This window comes from Mytilus edulis, unplaced genomic scaffold (assembly GCF_963676685.1).
Source record: "Mytilus edulis unplaced genomic scaffold, xbMytEdul2.2 SCAFFOLD_339, whole genome shotgun sequence".
Lineage (NCBI taxonomy): Eukaryota > Metazoa > Mollusca > Bivalvia > Mytilida > Mytilidae > Mytilus > Mytilus edulis.
In genome coordinates, this window is record NW_027268179.1 from 24,306 (window position 1) to 43,902 (window position 19,597).

Consider the following 19,597-nt stretch of genomic DNA (forward strand, 5'->3'; position numbering starts at 1 on the left):
AATATATTTTTAAACGTATAACATACGTATACGTATTTAATCTTAATCGAACGAAATAACATGATCATGTTGATTCATCCTAGGTCCGACGAACGCAGTTTTTAAAGCCTAGGAAATTTCATTAATCAGAAAATAAATTCAACGCTTTTTCACAATCAGCACGGACTTTTCACTGTCTCGTTTAGTTAACACAAACATAAACAGTTCACCTGTTCTATTTTTTAAAGGAATTGACCGGTACAGCAATTTTTAAATAAATTTCAGAAGGAGGAAAAAACTTACCGGCCGACTGCAGTTTCCATCGTTTGCCCTCGTTCTGAGGCGACGTCGCTATTAACGATGATTGAAACAGTAGAAGGGGACGTAATTCTTTTCCCCGCGTTTTTCCGTAACGCTAAAAATTTATAGAGTTTCTTTTTAGGAACGAGAATACATTAATACACTGACATGTGCTGTTATAAATACAAGCAAGCGACAACAAAAATATTACATTACAAGAAAAGAAAAGAACTTTTTAGAGAACAGACATAAAAAAGAAAAAAAAGAAAATGCAACTTATTTTACATGCACGAGAAGTAGAATGATTTACAACAATGAGTAAAACTATACAATTTACGCAAACTCCTTAAATAAGAAAGATATATAGAAAAAGTACACATGTAGTGCTCAGTGAAAAGCATTAGAGAATATTTTACTGGGGCTGTTTCGCAGGCTATTGAAGGGAAAGCTATTTTTCTATTTTAATTTTCTCCCCAAACAGGGGGAGTGAGCCGATCCTGGAGGTACTGCAATACCAGGCCAACTCGTGGCAAGAGCGGTGCAAGCACCTAACATCTCACCTAGTTGCAAAAATCAGTTTAATATCGAAGTACCCACATGGGGTACGTATCAGATATTAAGCTGATAAGAACAGATACTACACTTTGATCTTAGCCAAAAGGCCGAGAAGCGATACTCAAATCTTTCCGAGTTTCCAAAGCCTACAAATCCTATTTCTTACTCAAACACGGTGTTTTAATTTTAACCAAAGCTACACAAATTTTGCAAATTTATATACAAAAAGCACACGAAACACGAGATCTTGCTTTGCTTCAAATACCTGACAGCATGAAACGATTTCTGCATGACAAAACGGGTGTGAAAATAAAAAGCGGCTTGTGAAATACGGCAAGTCGCCAGAATATATTTTTAAACGTATAACATACGTATACGTATTTAATCTTAATCGAACGAAATAACATGATCATGTTGATTCATCCTAGGTCCGACGAACGCAGTTTTTAAAGCCTAGGAAATTTCATTAATCAGAAAATAAATTCAACGCTTTTTCACAATCAGCACGGACTTTTCACTGTCTCGTTTAGTTAACACAAACATAAACAGTTCACCTGTTCTATTTTTTAAAGGAATTGACCGGTACAGCAATTTTTAAATAAATTTCAGAAGGAGGAAAAAACTTACCGGCCGACTGCAGTTTCCATCGTTTGCCCTCGTTCTGAGGCGACGTCGCTATTAACGATGATTGAAACAGTAGAAGGGGACGTAATTCTTTTCCCCGCGTTTTTCCGTAACGCTAAAAATTTATAGAGTTTCTTTTTAGGAACGAGAATACATTAATACACTGACATGTGCTGTTATAAATACAAGCAAGCGACAACAAAAATATTACATTACAAGAAAAGAAAAGAACTTTTTAGAGAACAGACATAAAAAAGAAAAAAAAGAAAATGCAACTTATTTTACATGCACGAGAAGTAGAATGATTTACAACAATGAGTAAAACTATACAATTTACGCAAACTCCTTAAATAAGAAAGATATATAGAAAAAGTACACATGTAGTGCTCAGTGAAAAGCATTAGAGAATATTTTACTGGGGCTGTTTCGCAGGCTATTGAAGGGAAAGCTATTTTTCTATTTTAATTTTCTCCCCAAACAGGGGGAGTGAGCCGATCCTGGAGGTACTGCAATACCAGGCCAACTCGTGGCAAGAGCGGTGCAAGCACCTAACATCTCACCTAGTTGCAAAAATCAGTTTAATATCGAAGTACCCACATGGGGTACGTATCAGATATTAAGCTGATAAGAACAGATACTACACTTTGATCTTAGCCAAAAGGCCGAGAAGCGATACTCAAATCTTTCCGAGTTTCCAAAGCCTACAAATCCTATTTCTTACTCAAACACGGTGTTTTAATTTTAACCAAAGCTACACAAATTTTGCAAATTTATATACAAAAAGCACACGAAACACGAGATCTTGCTTTGCTTCAAATACCTGACAGCATGAAACGATTTCTGCATGACAAAACGGGTGTGAAAATAAAAAGCGGCTTGTGAAATACGGCAAGTCGCCAGAATATATTTTTAAACGTATAACATACGTATACGTATTTAATCTTAATCGAACGAAATAACATGATCATGTTGATTCATCCTAGGTCCGACGAACGCAGTTTTTAAAGCCTAGGAAATTTCATTAATCAGAAAATAAATTCAACGCTTTTTCACAATCAGCACGGACTTTTCACTGTCTCGTTTAGTTAACACAAACATAAACAGTTCACCTGTTCTATTTTTTAAAGGAATTGACCGGTACAGCAATTTTTAAATAAATTTCAGAAGGAGGAAAAAACTTACCGGCCGACTGCAGTTTCCATCGTTTGCCCTCGTTCTGAGGCGACGTCGCTATTAACGATGATTGAAACAGTAGAAGGGGACGTAATTCTTTTCCCCGCGTTTTTCCGTAACGCTAAAAATTTATAGAGTTTCTTTTTAGGAACGAGAATACATTAATACACTGACATGTGCTGTTATAAATACAAGCAAGCGACAACAAAAATATTACATTACAAGAAAAGAAAAGAACTTTTTAGAGAACAGACATAAAAAAGAAAAAAAAGAAAATGCAACTTATTTTACATGCACGAGAAGTAGAATGATTTACAACAATGAGTAAAACTATACAATTTACGCAAACTCCTTAAATAAGAAAGATATATAGAAAAAGTACACATGTAGTGCTCAGTGAAAAGCATTAGAGAATATTTTACTGGGGCTGTTTCGCAGGCTATTGAAGGGAAAGCTATTTTTCTATTTTAATTTTCTCCCCAAACAGGGGGAGTGAGCCGATCCTGGAGGTACTGCAATACCAGGCCAACTCGTGGCAAGAGCGGTGCAAGCACCTAACATCTCACCTAGTTGCAAAAATCAGTTTAATATCGAAGTACCCACATGGGGTACGTATCAGATATTAAGCTGATAAGAACAGATACTACACTTTGATCTTAGCCAAAAGGCCGAGAAGCGATACTCAAATCTTTCCGAGTTTCCAAAGCCTACAAATCCTATTTCTTACTCAAACACGGTGTTTTAATTTTAACCAAAGCTACACAAATTTTGCAAATTTATATACAAAAAGCACACGAAACACGAGATCTTGCTTTGCTTCAAATACCTGACAGCATGAAACGATTTCTGCATGACAAAACGGGTGTGAAAATAAAAAGCGGCTTGTGAAATACGGCAAGTCGCCAGAATATATTTTTAAACGTATAACATACGTATACGTATTTAATCTTAATCGAACGAAATAACATGATCATGTTGATTCATCCTAGGTCCGACGAACGCAGTTTTTAAAGCCTAGGAAATTTCATTAATCAGAAAATAAATTCAACGCTTTTTCACAATCAGCACGGACTTTTCACTGTCTCGTTTAGTTAACACAAACATAAACAGTTCACCTGTTCTATTTTTTAAAGGAATTGACCGGTACAGCAATTTTTAAATAAATTTCAGAAGGAGGAAAAAACTTACCGGCCGACTGCAGTTTCCATCGTTTGCCCTCGTTCTGAGGCGACGTCGCTATTAACGATGATTGAAACAGTAGAAGGGGACGTAATTCTTTTCCCCGCGTTTTTCCGTAACGCTAAAAATTTATAGAGTTTCTTTTTAGGAACGAGAATACATTAATACACTGACATGTGCTGTTATAAATACAAGCAAGCGACAACAAAAATATTACATTACAAGAAAAGAAAAGAACTTTTTAGAGAACAGACATAAAAAAGAAAAAAAAGAAAATGCAACTTATTTTACATGCACGAGAAGTAGAATGATTTACAACAATGAGTAAAACTATACAATTTACGCAAACTCCTTAAATAAGAAAGATATATAGAAAAAGTACACATGTAGTGCTCAGTGAAAAGCATTAGAGAATATTTTACTGGGGCTGTTTCGCAGGCTATTGAAGGGAAAGCTATTTTTCTATTTTAATTTTCTCCCCAAACAGGGGGAGTGAGCCGATCCTGGAGGTACTGCAATACCAGGCCAACTCGTGGCAAGAGCGGTGCAAGCACCTAACATCTCACCTAGTTGCAAAAATCAGTTTAATATCGAAGTACCCACATGGGGTACGTATCAGATATTAAGCTGATAAGAACAGATACTACACTTTGATCTTAGCCAAAAGGCCGAGAAGCGATACTCAAATCTTTCCGAGTTTCCAAAGCCTACAAATCCTATTTCTTACTCAAACACGGTGTTTTAATTTTAACCAAAGCTACACAAATTTTGCAAATTTATATACAAAAAGCACACGAAACACGAGATCTTGCTTTGCTTCAAATACCTGACAGCATGAAACGATTTCTGCATGACAAAACGGGTGTGAAAATAAAAAGCGGCTTGTGAAATACGGCAAGTCGCCAGAATATATTTTTAAACGTATAACATACGTATACGTATTTAATCTTAATCGAACGAAATAACATGATCATGTTGATTCATCCTAGGTCCGACGAACGCAGTTTTTAAAGCCTAGGAAATTTCATTAATCAGAAAATAAATTCAACGCTTTTTCACAATCAGCACGGACTTTTCACTGTCTCGTTTAGTTAACACAAACATAAACAGTTCACCTGTTCTATTTTTTAAAGGAATTGACCGGTACAGCAATTTTTAAATAAATTTCAGAAGGAGGAAAAAACTTACCGGCCGACTGCAGTTTCCATCGTTTGCCCTCGTTCTGAGGCGACGTCGCTATTAACGATGATTGAAACAGTAGAAGGGGACGTAATTCTTTTCCCCGCGTTTTTCCGTAACGCTAAAAATTTATAGAGTTTCTTTTTAGGAACGAGAATACATTAATACACTGACATGTGCTGTTATAAATACAAGCAAGCGACAACAAAAATATTACATTACAAGAAAAGAAAAGAACTTTTTAGAGAACAGACATAAAAAAGAAAAAAAAGAAAATGCAACTTATTTTACATGCACGAGAAGTAGAATGATTTACAACAATGAGTAAAACTATACAATTTACGCAAACTCCTTAAATAAGAAAGATATATAGAAAAAGTACACATGTAGTGCTCAGTGAAAAGCATTAGAGAATATTTTACTGGGGCTGTTTCGCAGGCTATTGAAGGGAAAGCTATTTTTCTATTTTAATTTTCTCCCCAAACAGGGGGAGTGAGCCGATCCTGGAGGTACTGCAATACCAGGCCAACTCGTGGCAAGAGCGGTGCAAGCACCTAACATCTCACCTAGTTGCAAAAATCAGTTTAATATCGAAGTACCCACATGGGGTACGTATCAGATATTAAGCTGATAAGAACAGATACTACACTTTGATCTTAGCCAAAAGGCCGAGAAGCGATACTCAAATCTTTCCGAGTTTCCAAAGCCTACAAATCCTATTTCTTACTCAAACACGGTGTTTTAATTTTAACCAAAGCTACACAAATTTTGCAAATTTATATACAAAAAGCACACGAAACACGAGATCTTGCTTTGCTTCAAATACCTGACAGCATGAAACGATTTCTGCATGACAAAACGGGTGTGAAAATAAAAAGCGGCTTGTGAAATACGGCAAGTCGCCAGAATATATTTTTAAACGTATAACATACGTATACGTATTTAATCTTAATCGAACGAAATAACATGATCATGTTGATTCATCCTAGGTCCGACGAACGCAGTTTTTAAAGCCTAGGAAATTTCATTAATCAGAAAATAAATTCAACGCTTTTTCACAATCAGCACGGACTTTTCACTGTCTCGTTTAGTTAACACAAACATAAACAGTTCACCTGTTCTATTTTTTAAAGGAATTGACCGGTACAGCAATTTTTAAATAAATTTCAGAAGGAGGAAAAAACTTACCGGCCGACTGCAGTTTCCATCGTTTGCCCTCGTTCTGAGGCGACGTCGCTATTAACGATGATTGAAACAGTAGAAGGGGACGTAATTCTTTTCCCCGCGTTTTTCCGTAACGCTAAAAATTTATAGAGTTTCTTTTTAGGAACGAGAATACATTAATACACTGACATGTGCTGTTATAAATACAAGCAAGCGACAACAAAAATATTACATTACAAGAAAAGAAAAGAACTTTTTAGAGAACAGACATAAAAAAGAAAAAAAAGAAAATGCAACTTATTTTACATGCACGAGAAGTAGAATGATTTACAACAATGAGTAAAACTATACAATTTACGCAAACTCCTTAAATAAGAAAGATATATAGAAAAAGTACACATGTAGTGCTCAGTGAAAAGCATTAGAGAATATTTTACTGGGGCTGTTTCGCAGGCTATTGAAGGGAAAGCTATTTTTCTATTTTAATTTTCTCCCCAAACAGGGGGAGTGAGCCGATCCTGGAGGTACTGCAATACCAGGCCAACTCGTGGCAAGAGCGGTGCAAGCACCTAACATCTCACCTAGTTGCAAAAATCAGTTTAATATCGAAGTACCCACATGGGGTACGTATCAGATATTAAGCTGATAAGAACAGATACTTTTTTTATATTTCAAACATTTTATTAATAATAGATATCAAATACTATATTGAATACAATCAATAGTTAAAATCATATATCACAGATAATACGATTGTAACTCAATATTAAATAAGTCCCGGAAATTAATGATAATCAAATACTTTTAGATTTAAATGAAATTACCAAAAATAAATTTACATGAAATCTATTTTCAAAACCCCTAAATAATTACTGAAAACCCCCCAATTTATAAATAAACAACAAAGTGTTTTGAATTCCTTTTACAAATCTATATATAAACTTTCCTTTAAATAATTTACCTTTATAACTAAAACCAGTTTTTGTAAACTAGTAATATATTTAACTTTAACTATAAATAAACATCATACGATAAATTTTACCTATAATGTTTACCTTTAACAAAATCAAAATACACAATACATAGTGATTACATTTAACATCAAAATCAATATCGTACATACACAACCCACTAAAGTCCATAATGCATTGTCATGTATGCTACGATAAATACTTTCACCTTTAAATTTCTAAACTGAACTGTTTTAAATACTACATGTAATAAATACATGTCAAATTCCATATTACTTTAGACTTTAAAGAAAACCATCAGAAAGTGCTGATTTGTAATTACAATAATTTTCATGTACTACAATATTAAAATCTGCTTGTAAACTGTCTAATATTAACTGTTTATGTTTATGCCTGTCCGATTCTTTACCAATTATATCCCGTAATTCCGTATCACTGAGTATAGACGAAACGAACTTATTCTGGTCATTTACACGACCTAATACCGGTATAACTTTCCCTTCTGATGTATTAAGTAAAACCAGTTGGTATGTTTCCCTTTTAACATCAGTCACTTTTCGCTTTTTACCACTAACAACTTTGTACTGTACTTCTCCAGAAAGATCGTCCGGATCTGTCGCGATATCGGACCATAACTTGGAAACGGACGAGGACTTTTCGGTATCCACGGTCTCTTGTGACGTATCCACGGTCTCCTGTGTCGTATCCTTTGTAACGGGGGAAGTATCCTGTGTAACCTGCATATCTACCGGTGTATCATCACTAATGTCACTGTTTTGAGTCTCCGGAACCGAGACTGCTTCCAACGGAACTGTTGCCTTTTTGCCTGACGGACAGTTCTTACGAATATGTCCAACGGTTCTACACTTCAGGCATAAGGGTGCCCTACCCACCACGGTAAGTAGACAGTCTTTACCTGCTATACTAGTACGGTATGGTAACGATTGTACATCCTTCTCTGAAATCTCCAATGTAACTTTAATGTTCCCATTAGCAAACGTTATTCCTTCGGATTTCTCCGTTTCACGTGAACAACTAACTATTTTGCCATACTGTTCTAAAAACGATTCAACTGCAGTTAGCTTTAACCACACTGGAAGCCACAAAACTTTCAATAACACTGTTCTTGTGTCTGCACGGCTTACTGCAACTCTGGTATCTAACGACGTAAAGTCCGAATTAATCACTTTATCAGCAATATCTTCAGTAGTAAAGGTTGTATACCAAACACCACCAATATCCACCTTGAAAATCGCTGTCACATCATCCGGGTTAACAATGTTCTTTAATGCACGGATAATCCAAGTACGTGTGTTAACTGGTGAGCCATCCGTAAACGAAAACTTCGCACTGCATCTAAGTAATCCATAATCTACTAAATCCATTTTAACACTTTAACTTTTAACTTTAACTTTTCACTCGCTTTAATCTTTGCCAAAAGGCCGAGAAGCGATACTCAAATCTTTCCGAGTTTCCAAAGCCTACAAATCCTATTTCTTACTCAAACACGGTGTTTTAATTTTAACCAAAGCTACACAAATTTTGCAAATTTATATACAAAAAGCACACGAAACACGAGATCTTGCTTTGCTTCAAATACCTGACAGCATGAAACGATTTCTGCATGACAAAACGGGTGTGAAAATAAAAAGCGGCTTGTGAAATACGGCAAGTCGCCAGAATATATTTTTAAACGTATAACATACGTATACGTATTTAATCTTAATCGAACGAAATAACATGATCATGTTGATTCATCCTAGGTCCGACGAACGCAGTTTTTAAAGCCTAGGAAATTTCATTAATCAGAAAATAAATTCAACGCTTTTTCACAATCAGCACGGACTTTTCACTGTCTCGTTTAGTTAACACAAACATAAACAGTTCACCTGTTCTATTTTTTAAAGGAATTGACCGGTACAGCAATTTTTAAATAAATTTCAGAAGGAGGAAAAAACTTACCGGCCGACTGCAGTTTCCATCGTTTGCCCTCGTTCTGAGGCGACGTCGCTATTAACGATGATTGAAACAGTAGAAGGGGACGTAATTCTTTTCCCCGCGTTTTTCCGTAACGCTAAAAATTTATAGAGTTTCTTTTTAGGAACGAGAATACATTAATACACTGACATGTGCTGTTATAAATACAAGCAAGCGACAACAAAAATATTACATTACAAGAAAAGAAAAGAACTTTTTAGAGAACAGACATAAAAAAGAAAAAAAAGAAAATGCAACTTATTTTACATGCACGAGAAGTAGAATGATTTACAACAATGAGTAAAACTATACAATTTACGCAAACTCCTTAAATAAGAAAGATATATAGAAAAAGTACACATGTAGTGCTCAGTGAAAAGCATTAGAGAATATTTTACTGGGGCTGTTTCGCAGGCTATTGAAGGGAAAGCTATTTTTCTATTTTAATTTTCTCCCCAAACAGGGGGAGTGAGCCGATCCTGGAGGTACTGCAATACCAGGCCAACTCGTGGCAAGAGCGGTGCAAGCACCTAACATCTCACCTAGTTGCAAAAATCAGTTTAATATCGAAGTACCCACATGGGGTACGTATCAGATATTAAGCTGATAAGAACAGATACTACACTTTGATCTTAGCCAAAAGGCCGAGAAGCGATACTCAAATCTTTCCGAGTTTCCAAAGCCTACAAATCCTATTTCTTACTCAAACACGGTGTTTTAATTTTAACCAAAGCTACACAAATTTTGCAAATTTATATACAAAAAGCACACGAAACACGAGATCTTGCTTTGCTTCAAATACCTGACAGCATGAAACGATTTCTGCATGACAAAACGGGTGTGAAAATAAAAAGCGGCTTGTGAAATACGGCAAGTCGCCAGAATATATTTTTAAACGTATAACATACGTATACGTATTTAATCTTAATCGAACGAAATAACATGATCATGTTGATTCATCCTAGGTCCGACGAACGCAGTTTTTAAAGCCTAGGAAATTTCATTAATCAGAAAATAAATTCAACGCTTTTTCACAATCAGCACGGACTTTTCACTGTCTCGTTTAGTTAACACAAACATAAACAGTTCACCTGTTCTATTTTTTAAAGGAATTGACCGGTACAGCAATTTTTAAATAAATTTCAGAAGGAGGAAAAAACTTACCGGCCGACTGCAGTTTCCATCGTTTGCCCTCGTTCTGAGGCGACGTCGCTATTAACGATGATTGAAACAGTAGAAGGGGACGTAATTCTTTTCCCCGCGTTTTTCCGTAACGCTAAAAATTTATAGAGTTTCTTTTTAGGAACGAGAATACATTAATACACTGACATGTGCTGTTATAAATACAAGCAAGCGACAACAAAAATATTACATTACAAGAAAAGAAAAGAACTTTTTAGAGAACAGACATAAAAAAGAAAAAAAAGAAAATGCAACTTATTTTACATGCACGAGAAGTAGAATGATTTACAACAATGAGTAAAACTATACAATTTACGCAAACTCCTTAAATAAGAAAGATATATAGAAAAAGTACACATGTAGTGCTCAGTGAAAAGCATTAGAGAATATTTTACTGGGGCTGTTTCGCAGGCTATTGAAGGGAAAGCTATTTTTCTATTTTAATTTTCTCCCCAAACAGGGGGAGTGAGCCGATCCTGGAGGTACTGCAATACCAGGCCAACTCGTGGCAAGAGCGGTGCAAGCACCTAACATCTCACCTAGTTGCAAAAATCAGTTTAATATCGAAGTACCCACATGGGGTACGTATCAGATATTAAGCTGATAAGAACAGATACTACACTTTGATCTTAGCCAAAAGGCCGAGAAGCGATACTCAAATCTTTCCGAGTTTCCAAAGCCTACAAATCCTATTTCTTACTCAAACACGGTGTTTTAATTTTAACCAAAGCTACACAAATTTTGCAAATTTATATACAAAAAGCACACGAAACACGAGATCTTGCTTTGCTTCAAATACCTGACAGCATGAAACGATTTCTGCATGACAAAACGGGTGTGAAAATAAAAAGCGGCTTGTGAAATACGGCAAGTCGCCAGAATATATTTTTAAACGTATAACATACGTATACGTATTTAATCTTAATCGAACGAAATAACATGATCATGTTGATTCATCCTAGGTCCGACGAACGCAGTTTTTAAAGCCTAGGAAATTTCATTAATCAGAAAATAAATTCAACGCTTTTTCACAATCAGCACGGACTTTTCACTGTCTCGTTTAGTTAACACAAACATAAACAGTTCACCTGTTCTATTTTTTAAAGGAATTGACCGGTACAGCAATTTTTAAATAAATTTCAGAAGGAGGAAAAAACTTACCGGCCGACTGCAGTTTCCATCGTTTGCCCTCGTTCTGAGGCGACGTCGCTATTAACGATGATTGAAACAGTAGAAGGGGACGTAATTCTTTTCCCCGCGTTTTTCCGTAACGCTAAAAATTTATAGAGTTTCTTTTTAGGAACGAGAATACATTAATACACTGACATGTGCTGTTATAAATACAAGCAAGCGACAACAAAAATATTACATTACAAGAAAAGAAAAGAACTTTTTAGAGAACAGACATAAAAAAGAAAAAAAAGAAAATGCAACTTATTTTACATGCACGAGAAGTAGAATGATTTACAACAATGAGTAAAACTATACAATTTACGCAAACTCCTTAAATAAGAAAGATATATAGAAAAAGTACACATGTAGTGCTCAGTGAAAAGCATTAGAGAATATTTTACTGGGGCTGTTTCGCAGGCTATTGAAGGGAAAGCTATTTTTCTATTTTAATTTTCTCCCCAAACAGGGGGAGTGAGCCGATCCTGGAGGTACTGCAATACCAGGCCAACTCGTGGCAAGAGCGGTGCAAGCACCTAACATCTCACCTAGTTGCAAAAATCAGTTTAATATCGAAGTACCCACATGGGGTACGTATCAGATATTAAGCTGATAAGAACAGATACTACACTTTGATCTTAGCCAAAAGGCCGAGAAGCGATACTCAAATCTTTCCGAGTTTCCAAAGCCTACAAATCCTATTTCTTACTCAAACACGGTGTTTTAATTTTAACCAAAGCTACACAAATTTTGCAAATTTATATACAAAAAGCACACGAAACACGAGATCTTGCTTTGCTTCAAATACCTGACAGCATGAAACGATTTCTGCATGACAAAACGGGTGTGAAAATAAAAAGCGGCTTGTGAAATACGGCAAGTCGCCAGAATATATTTTTAAACGTATAACATACGTATACGTATTTAATCTTAATCGAACGAAATAACATGATCATGTTGATTCATCCTAGGTCCGACGAACGCAGTTTTTAAAGCCTAGGAAATTTCATTAATCAGAAAATAAATTCAACGCTTTTTCACAATCAGCACGGACTTTTCACTGTCTCGTTTAGTTAACACAAACATAAACAGTTCACCTGTTCTATTTTTTAAAGGAATTGACCGGTACAGCAATTTTTAAATAAATTTCAGAAGGAGGAAAAAACTTACCGGCCGACTGCAGTTTCCATCGTTTGCCCTCGTTCTGAGGCGACGTCGCTATTAACGATGATTGAAACAGTAGAAGGGGACGTAATTCTTTTCCCCGCGTTTTTCCGTAACGCTAAAAATTTATAGAGTTTCTTTTTAGGAACGAGAATACATTAATACACTGACATGTGCTGTTATAAATACAAGCAAGCGACAACAAAAATATTACATTACAAGAAAAGAAAAGAACTTTTTAGAGAACAGACATAAAAAAGAAAAAAAAGAAAATGCAACTTATTTTACATGCACGAGAAGTAGAATGATTTACAACAATGAGTAAAACTATACAATTTACGCAAACTCCTTAAATAAGAAAGATATATAGAAAAAGTACACATGTAGTGCTCAGTGAAAAGCATTAGAGAATATTTTACTGGGGCTGTTTCGCAGGCTATTGAAGGGAAAGCTATTTTTCTATTTTAATTTTCTCCCCAAACAGGGGGAGTGAGCCGATCCTGGAGGTACTGCAATACCAGGCCAACTCGTGGCAAGAGCGGTGCAAGCACCTAACATCTCACCTAGTTGCAAAAATCAGTTTAATATCGAAGTACCCACATGGGGTACGTATCAGATATTAAGCTGATAAGAACAGATACTACACTTTGATCTTAGCCAAAAGGCCGAGAAGCGATACTCAAATCTTTCCGAGTTTCCAAAGCCTACAAATCCTATTTCTTACTCAAACACGGTGTTTTAATTTTAACCAAAGCTACACAAATTTTGCAAATTTATATACAAAAAGCACACGAAACACGAGATCTTGCTTTGCTTCAAATACCTGACAGCATGAAACGATTTCTGCATGACAAAACGGGTGTGAAAATAAAAAGCGGCTTGTGAAATACGGCAAGTCGCCAGAATATATTTTTAAACGTATAACATACGTATACGTATTTAATCTTAATCGAACGAAATAACATGATCATGTTGATTCATCCTAGGTCCGACGAACGCAGTTTTTAAAGCCTAGGAAATTTCATTAATCAGAAAATAAATTCAACGCTTTTTCACAATCAGCACGGACTTTTCACTGTCTCGTTTAGTTAACACAAACATAAACAGTTCACCTGTTCTATTTTTTAAAGGAATTGACCGGTACAGCAATTTTTAAATAAATTTCAGAAGGAGGAAAAAACTTACCGGCCGACTGCAGTTTCCATCGTTTGCCCTCGTTCTGAGGCGACGTCGCTATTAACGATGATTGAAACAGTAGAAGGGGACGTAATTCTTTTCCCCGCGTTTTTCCGTAACGCTAAAAATTTATAGAGTTTCTTTTTAGGAACGAGAATACATTAATACACTGACATGTGCTGTTATAAATACAAGCAAGCGACAACAAAAATATTACATTACAAGAAAAGAAAAGAACTTTTTAGAGAACAGACATAAAAAAGAAAAAAAAGAAAATGCAACTTATTTTACATGCACGAGAAGTAGAATGATTTACAACAATGAGTAAAACTATACAATTTACGCAAACTCCTTAAATAAGAAAGATATATAGAAAAAGTACACATGTAGTGCTCAGTGAAAAGCATTAGAGAATATTTTACTGGGGCTGTTTCGCAGGCTATTGAAGGGAAAGCTATTTTTCTATTTTAATTTTCTCCCCAAACAGGGGGAGTGAGCCGATCCTGGAGGTACTGCAATACCAGGCCAACTCGTGGCAAGAGCGGTGCAAGCACCTAACATCTCACCTAGTTGCAAAAATCAGTTTAATATCGAAGTACCCACATGGGGTACGTATCAGATATTAAGCTGATAAGAACAGATACTACACTTTGATCTTAGCCAAAAGGCCGAGAAGCGATACTCAAATCTTTCCGAGTTTCCAAAGCCTACAAATCCTATTTCTTACTCAAACACGGTGTTTTAATTTTAACCAAAGCTACACAAATTTTGCAAATTTATATACAAAAAGCACACGAAACACGAGATCTTGCTTTGCTTCAAATACCTGACAGCATGAAACGATTTCTGCATGACAAAACGGGTGTGAAAATAAAAAGCGGCTTGTGAAATACGGCAAGTCGCCAGAATATATTTTTAAACGTATAACATACGTATACGTATTTAATCTTAATCGAACGAAATAACATGATCATGTTGATTCATCCTAGGTCCGACGAACGCAGTTTTTAAAGCCTAGGAAATTTCATTAATCAGAAAATAAATTCAACGCTTTTTCACAATCAGCACGGACTTTTCACTGTCTCGTTTAGTTAACACAAACATAAACAGTTCACCTGTTCTATTTTTTAAAGGAATTGACCGGTACAGCAATTTTTAAATAAATTTCAGAAGGAGGAAAAAACTTACCGGCCGACTGCAGTTTCCATCGTTTGCCCTCGTTCTGAGGCGACGTCGCTATTAACGATGATTGAAACAGTAGAAGGGGACGTAATTCTTTTCCCCGCGTTTTTCCGTAACGCTAAAAATTTATAGAGTTTCTTTTTAGGAACGAGAATACATTAATACACTGACATGTGCTGTTATAAATACAAGCAAGCGACAACAAAAATATTACATTACAAGAAAAGAAAAGAACTTTTTAGAGAACAGACATAAAAAAGAAAAAAAAGAAAATGCAACTTATTTTACATGCACGAGAAGTAGAATGATTTACAACAATGAGTAAAACTATACAATTTACGCAAACTCCTTAAATAAGAAAGATATATAGAAAAAGTACACATGTAGTGCTCAGTGAAAAGCATTAGAGAATATTTTACTGGGGCTGTTTCGCAGGCTATTGAAGGGAAAGCTATTTTTCTATTTTAATTTTCTCCCCAAACAGGGGGAGTGAGCCGATCCTGGAGGTACTGCAATACCAGGCCAACTCGTGGCAAGAGCGGTGCAAGCACCTAACATCTCACCTAGTTGCAAAAATCAGTTTAATATCGAAGTACCCACATGGGGTACGTATCAGATATTAAGCTGATAAGAACAGATACTACACTTTGATCTTAGCCAAAAGGCCGAGAAGCGATACTCAAATCTTTCCGAGTTTCCAAAGCCTACAAATCCTATTTCTTACTCAAACACGGTGTTTTAATTTTAACCAAAGCTACACAAATTTTGCAAATTTATATACAAAAAGCACACGAAACACGAGATCTTGCTTTGCTTCAAATACCTGACAGCATGAAACGATTTCTGCATGACAAAACGGGTGTGAAAATAAAAAGCGGCTTGTGAAATACGGCAAGTCGCCAGAATATATTTTTAAACGTATAACATACGTATACGTATTTAATCTTAATCGAACGAAATAACATGATCATGTTGATTCATCCTAGGTCCGACGAACGCAGTTTTTAAAGCCTAGGAAATTTCATTAATCAGAAAATAAATTCAACGCTTTTTCACAATCAGCACGGACTTTTCACTGTCTCGTTTAGTTAACACAAACATAAACAGTTCACCTGTTCTATTTTTTAAAGGAATTGACCGGTACAGCAATTTTTAAATAAATTTCAGAAGGAGGAAAAAACTTACCGGCCGACTGCAGTTTCCATCGTTTGCCCTCGTTCTGAGGCGACGTCGCTATTAACGATGATTGAAACAGTAGAAGGGGACGTAATTCTTTTCCCCGCGTTTTTCCGTAACGCTAAAAATTTATAGAGTTTCTTTTTAGGAACGAGAATACATTAATACACTGACATGTGCTGTTATAAATACAAGCAAGCGACAACAAAAATATTACATTACAAGAAAAGAAAAGAACTTTTTAGAGAACAGACATAAAAAAGAAAAAAAAGAAAATGCAACTTATTTTACATGCACGAGAAGTAGAATGATTTACAACAATGAGTAAAACTATACAATTTACGCAAACTCCTTAAATAAGAAAGATATATAGAAAAAGTACACATGTAGTGCTCAGTGAAAAGCATTAGAGAATATTTTACTGGGGCTGTTTCGCAGGCTATTGAAGGGAAAGCTATTTTTCTATTTTAATTTTCTCCCCAAACAGGGGGAGTGAGCCGATCCTGGAGGTACTGCAATACCAGGCCAACTCGTGGCAAGAGCGGTGCAAGCACCTAACATCTCACCTAGTTGCAAAAATCAGTTTAATATCGAAGTACCCACATGGGGTACGTATCAGATATTAAGCTGATAAGAACAGATACTACACTTTGATCTTAGCCAAAAGGCCGAGAAGCGATACTCAAATCTTTCCGAGTTTCCAAAGCCTACAAATCCTATTTCTTACTCAAACACGGTGTTTTAATTTTAACCAAAGCTACACAAATTTTGCAAATTTATATACAAAAAGCACACGAAACACGAGATCTTGCTTTGCTTCAAATACCTGACAGCATGAAACGATTTCTGCATGACAAAACGGGTGTGAAAATAAAAAGCGGCTTGTGAAATACGGCAAGTCGCCAGAATATATTTTTAAACGTATAACATACGTATACGTATTTAATCTTAATCGAACGAAATAACATGATCATGTTGATTCATCCTAGGTCCGACGAACGCAGTTTTTAAAGCCTAGGAAATTTCATTAATCAGAAAATAAATTCAACGCTTTTTCACAATCAGCACGGACTTTTCACTGTCTCGTTTAGTTAACACAAACATAAACAGTTCACCTGTTCTATTTTTTAAAGGAATTGACCGGTACAGCAATTTTTAAATAAATTTCAGAAGGAGGAAAAAACTTACCGGCCGACTGCAGTTTCCATCGTTTGCCCTCGTTCTGAGGCGACGTCGCTATTAACGATGATTGAAACAGTAGAAGGGGACGTAATTCTTTTCCCCGCGTTTTTCCGTAACGCTAAAAATTTATAGAGTTTCTTTTTAGGAACGAGAATACATTAATACACTGACATGTGCTGTTATAAATACAAGCAAGCGACAACAAAAATATTACATTACAAGAAAAGAAAAGAACTTTTTAGAGAACAGACATAAAAAAGAAAAAAAAGAAAATGCAACTTATTTTACATGCACGAGAAGTAGAATGATTTACAACAATGAGTAAAACTATACAATTTACGCAAACTCCTTAAATAAGAAAGATATATAGAAAAAGTACACATGTAGTGCTCAGTGAAAAGCATTAGAGAATATTTTACTGGGGCTGTTTCGCAGGCTATTGAAGGGAAAGCTATTTTTCTATTTTAATTTTCTCCCCAAACAGGGGGAGTGAGCCGATCCTGGAGGTACTGCAATACCAGGCCAACTCGTGGCAAGAGCGGTGCAAGCACCTAACATCTCACCTAGTTGCAAAAATCAGTTTAATATCGAAGTACCCACATGGGGTACGTATCAGATATTAAGCTGATAAGAACAGATACTACACTTTGATCTTAGCCAAAAGGCCGAGAAGCGATACTCAAATCTTTCCGAGTTTCCAAAGCCTACAAATCCTATTTCTTACTCAAACACGGTGTTTTAATTTTAACCAAAGCTACACAAATTTTGCAAATTTATATACAAAAAGCACACGAAACACGAGATCTTGCTTTGCTTCAAATACCTGACAGCATGAAACGATTTCTGCATGACAAAACGGGTGTGAAAATAAAAAGCGGCTTGTGAAATACGGCAAGTCGCCAGAATATATTTTTAAACGTATAACATACGTATACGTATTTAATCTTAATCGAACGAAATAACATGATCATGTTGATTCATCCTAGGTCCGACGAACGCAGTTTTTAAAGCCTAGGAAATTTCATTAATCAGAAAATAAATTCAACGCTTTTTCACAATCAGCACGGACTTTTCACTGTCTCGTTTAGTTAACACAAACATAAACAGTTCACCTGTTCTATTTTTTAAAGGAATTGACCGGTACAGCAATTTTTAAATAAATTTCAGAAGGAGGAAAAAACTTACCGGCCGACTGCAGTTTCCATCGTTTGCCCTCGTTCTGAGGCGACGTCGCTATTAACGATGATTGAAACAGTAGAAGGGGACGTAATTCTTTTCCCCGCGTTTTTCCGTAACGCTAAAAATTTATAGAGTTTCTTTTTAGGAACGAGAATACATTAATACACTGACATGTGCTGTTATAAATACAAGCAAGCGACAACAAAAATATTACATTACAAGAAAAGAAAAGAACTTTTTAGAGAACAGACATAAAAAAGAAAAAAAAGAAAATGCAACTTATTTTACATGCACGAGAAGTAGAATGATTTACAACAATGAGTAAAACTATACAATTTACGCAAACTCCTTAAATAAGAAAGATATATAGAAAAAGTACACATGTAGTGCTCAGTGAAAAGCATTAGAGAATATTTTACTGGGGCTGTTTCGCAGGCTATTGAAGGGAAAGCTATTTTTCTATTTTAATTTTCTCCCCAAACAGGGGGAGTGAGCCGATCCTGGAGGTACTGCAATACCAGGCCAACTCGTGGCAAGAGCGGTGCAAGCACCTAACATCTCACCTAGTTGCAAAAATCAGTTTAATATCGAAGTACCCACATGGGGTACGTATCAGATATTAAGCTGATAAGAACAGATACTACACTTTGATCTTAGCCAAAAGGCCGAGAAGCGATACTCAAATCTTTCCGAGTTTCCAAAGCCTACAAATCCTATTTCTTACTCAAACACGGTGTTTTAATTTTAACCAAAGCTACACAAATTTTGCAAATTTATATACAAAAAGCACACGAAACACGAGATCTTGCTTTGCTTCAAATACCTGACAGCATGAAACGATTTCTGCATGACAAAACGGGTGTGAAAATAAAAAGCGGCTTGTGAAATACGGCAAGTCGCCAGAATATATTTTTAAACGTATAACATACGTATACGTATTTAATCTTAATCGAACGAAATAACATGATCATGTTGATTCATCCTAGGTCCGACGAACGCAGTTTTTAAAGCCTAGGAAATTTCATTAATCAGAAAATAAATTCAACGCTTTTTCACAATCAGCACGGACTTTTCACTGTCTCGTT

The 19,597-nt window shown here is 35.8% G+C and overlaps 15 non-coding genes across 15 annotated transcripts; all 15 read right to left on the reverse strand.

The window, feature by feature from the left end:
* Positions 1-760: 760 nt before the first annotated feature.
* Positions 761-953, reverse strand: LOC139506974 (U2 spliceosomal RNA). Its single transcript, XR_011660501.1, has one exon. It is a non-coding gene; the product is annotated as a U2 spliceosomal RNA (small nuclear RNA).
* Positions 954-1,939: 986 nt separating this feature from the next.
* LOC139506976 (U2 spliceosomal RNA) lies at positions 1,940-2,132 on the reverse strand. The gene has a single exon (XR_011660503.1). It is a non-coding gene; the product is annotated as a U2 spliceosomal RNA (small nuclear RNA).
* A 986-nt stretch (positions 2,133-3,118) lies between these two features.
* LOC139506977 (U2 spliceosomal RNA) lies at positions 3,119-3,311 on the reverse strand. Its single transcript, XR_011660504.1, has one exon. It is a non-coding gene; the product is annotated as a U2 spliceosomal RNA (small nuclear RNA).
* Positions 3,312-4,297: 986 nt separating this feature from the next.
* LOC139506978 (U2 spliceosomal RNA) lies at positions 4,298-4,490 on the reverse strand. Its single transcript, XR_011660505.1, has one exon. It is a non-coding gene; the product is annotated as a U2 spliceosomal RNA (small nuclear RNA).
* A 986-nt stretch (positions 4,491-5,476) lies between these two features.
* On the reverse strand, positions 5,477-5,669 carry LOC139506979 (U2 spliceosomal RNA). The gene has a single exon (XR_011660506.1). It is a non-coding gene; the product is annotated as a U2 spliceosomal RNA (small nuclear RNA).
* A 986-nt stretch (positions 5,670-6,655) lies between these two features.
* Positions 6,656-6,848, reverse strand: LOC139506993 (U2 spliceosomal RNA). The gene has a single exon (XR_011660519.1). It is a non-coding gene; the product is annotated as a U2 spliceosomal RNA (small nuclear RNA).
* A 2,716-nt stretch (positions 6,849-9,564) lies between these two features.
* LOC139506980 (U2 spliceosomal RNA) lies at positions 9,565-9,757 on the reverse strand. The gene has a single exon (XR_011660507.1). It is a non-coding gene; the product is annotated as a U2 spliceosomal RNA (small nuclear RNA).
* A 986-nt stretch (positions 9,758-10,743) lies between these two features.
* Positions 10,744-10,936, reverse strand: LOC139506981 (U2 spliceosomal RNA). The gene has a single exon (XR_011660508.1). It is a non-coding gene; the product is annotated as a U2 spliceosomal RNA (small nuclear RNA).
* A 986-nt stretch (positions 10,937-11,922) lies between these two features.
* Positions 11,923-12,115, reverse strand: LOC139506982 (U2 spliceosomal RNA). The gene has a single exon (XR_011660509.1). It is a non-coding gene; the product is annotated as a U2 spliceosomal RNA (small nuclear RNA).
* Positions 12,116-13,101: 986 nt separating this feature from the next.
* Positions 13,102-13,294, reverse strand: LOC139506983 (U2 spliceosomal RNA). Its single transcript, XR_011660510.1, has one exon. It is a non-coding gene; the product is annotated as a U2 spliceosomal RNA (small nuclear RNA).
* Positions 13,295-14,280: 986 nt separating this feature from the next.
* Positions 14,281-14,473, reverse strand: LOC139506984 (U2 spliceosomal RNA). The gene has a single exon (XR_011660511.1). It is a non-coding gene; the product is annotated as a U2 spliceosomal RNA (small nuclear RNA).
* A 986-nt stretch (positions 14,474-15,459) lies between these two features.
* Positions 15,460-15,652, reverse strand: LOC139506985 (U2 spliceosomal RNA). The gene has a single exon (XR_011660512.1). It is a non-coding gene; the product is annotated as a U2 spliceosomal RNA (small nuclear RNA).
* Positions 15,653-16,638: 986 nt separating this feature from the next.
* Positions 16,639-16,831, reverse strand: LOC139506987 (U2 spliceosomal RNA). The gene has a single exon (XR_011660514.1). It is a non-coding gene; the product is annotated as a U2 spliceosomal RNA (small nuclear RNA).
* Positions 16,832-17,817: 986 nt separating this feature from the next.
* Positions 17,818-18,010, reverse strand: LOC139506989 (U2 spliceosomal RNA). The gene has a single exon (XR_011660515.1). It is a non-coding gene; the product is annotated as a U2 spliceosomal RNA (small nuclear RNA).
* Positions 18,011-18,996: 986 nt separating this feature from the next.
* On the reverse strand, positions 18,997-19,189 carry LOC139506990 (U2 spliceosomal RNA). The gene has a single exon (XR_011660516.1). It is a non-coding gene; the product is annotated as a U2 spliceosomal RNA (small nuclear RNA).
* Positions 19,190-19,597: the final 408 nt, after the last annotated feature.